Here is a 1,902-nt window from a genome sequence, read left to right on the forward strand (position 1 = left end):
CGGCGTTATTCCTTGCAGCAAAAGGAGAGTTTCTTCATCAAGGGCACATTGGAAATTTTGGGCCAGTGTTCTGTTCAGGAGAGCCACATAATATTTCCAAAAAGTTTTGAAGACCACTGCATTGACAACCTTTCAGATGACAGACACCCATTTAAAGGCCAATAGGCTGGGATGTGAGTTTTGCCCCACAAAGCTACAAGTAATAAGCGTAGTCTCAGAAGATGAAGCAGAAAGTGTCAAACATTTTTTTTCCACTTTCCAAGCAAATGGAAAGGATTTCTTTAGCATTACTAGGTTCTATTTAACATGGGTAGTTTCAGCATTGTCTCTGCAAATAATGTGGCCTTGTCTCTGTGGGTCTGCTTCTGGAAGAAGACAGATTCTGCTTTACATGTAGAATTTTGAAACCTAATGCTAAGGGGATGTTCAAAATGGAATGGCTACCTTGTTGTTTTCTAGTGCATGCTGGTTCCAGAGCCATTGTATGGAAGGAAAGGTGGATTGCAGCCTATTCATGAAAACATCCACAAAAATCCTTTCTATACTCAGAGCCTGACTGACCTTTTGCTTTTTAGACAAAACCTTTCAGGGTACCTCCATTTCTTAGTTGTGCTTGCCTGAGTGTGTTTCCATGGTGATTAGGAGATTCTGGGAATTTGTTTTATGATTATTGTGGAACATTCATGTGTGAGCAGATGATCTGTATTTCAGAACCAGATCTGGAAGAGACAGTAACCATTTGGGGATTAGCAGCTTTTCCACCGTGAAAAATAAAGAGCAACCTAAATTAAAGGAGGCCAGGTTTGTAATTGACAGATTGAACCAATAGTGATTTCACTCCAGTCACACCTCTTTAAGTCAGCCAGAAATCCATCTCAGTATGCTGTTAATTTTCCGCCAAAAAGCAATTGGATATGTAAACACTATGAAAATGAAGCAGCAAAACCAGTCAAACATACCAGATGCCAAATTGAGAATCTTCTGCCAATGACCACTATCCTGCAACACCCTGGTCTGTCAATGAAAATATTCCCTCTGCTGTGCCATAGTTACAATTGCTATTTCACTTTTTCAAGACTGGATAACAATGACAACAGCAATGACACTCTCTAGTTATATCTAGAGAAGAGAAATTCCTCTTTGATAGAAGTAAAATAGCAGGAGCTTAGAATATATTATCTAGATGGATGTACAATACTTATTATAATTAACCATTTTTAATTTCTTTATAGATTCGTCTTTCCACTAACGGCTGAAAGAATTTTGACAGCATTCTGTATCCATTGACATGAAAAATGCCTAACTATTGAAAAAGTTGAAAAAGTAATGTAGGAAAGACCATGGAATGAGCAGGTTCTGATCTTGGCTGACCCAAACAGCCCTCCCCAGTCCCTCTCACTCCTCCTACTCAGCTGGACAGAAGAACAGCTTCTTCACCATGATCTTTTACAAGCATTGAAGGGGAATCTCTGTTCCAGCACCTGGAGCACCTCCTCCCTTTCCTTCTCCATTCACCTTGGTGTCTGCAGGGCAGTTCCTCTCATGTTTTTCTCATTCTTCTCTCCCATCTGCTGTGCAACGATTTTTACCCTTTCTTAAATATATTATCACAGAGACATTGCCAATGTGGACTGGTGGACTTGGTTTTGGCAAAAGATGGGTTGGCTGGAGCTGGCTGGACCTGGCTGTGTGTGACATGGTGGCAGCTCCTGATCTCACAGGAGCCATCTCAGTTTATTATGGGTGTTCACCTCATTTCCTGCTTGGGGAAATGGTGTTAAATGGGCAAGATCTATGTTCTCAAGATAGACAAGTATGCTACTCCAGTTGTAACTATTCTCTAGCAGGAGCAAGATCCCTTAAAAACTGTTCTCTGAGATTAAACCTCACCTGCATTTTACC

The 1,902-nt window shown here is 40.7% G+C and overlaps 1 long non-coding RNA gene across 1 annotated transcript; it reads right to left on the bottom strand.

Moving 5' to 3' along the window:
- Positions 1 to 300: 300 nt before the first annotated feature.
- LOC146442463 (uncharacterized) lies at positions 301 to 1,676 on the bottom strand. The gene is made up of 3 exons (XR_014849611.1): positions 1,516 to 1,676; positions 562 to 719; positions 301 to 365 (listed from the first exon to the last, which is right to left on the bottom strand). It is a non-coding gene; the product is annotated as an uncharacterized LOC146442463 (long non-coding RNA).
- Positions 1,677 to 1,902: the final 226 nt, after the last annotated feature.

This window comes from Lichenostomus cassidix, chromosome 2 (assembly GCF_008360975.1).
Source record: "Lichenostomus cassidix isolate B80296 chromosome 2, HeHo_3.0, whole genome shotgun sequence".
In the NCBI taxonomy this organism is placed as follows: Eukaryota; Metazoa; Chordata; class Aves; order Passeriformes; family Meliphagidae; genus Lichenostomus; species Lichenostomus cassidix.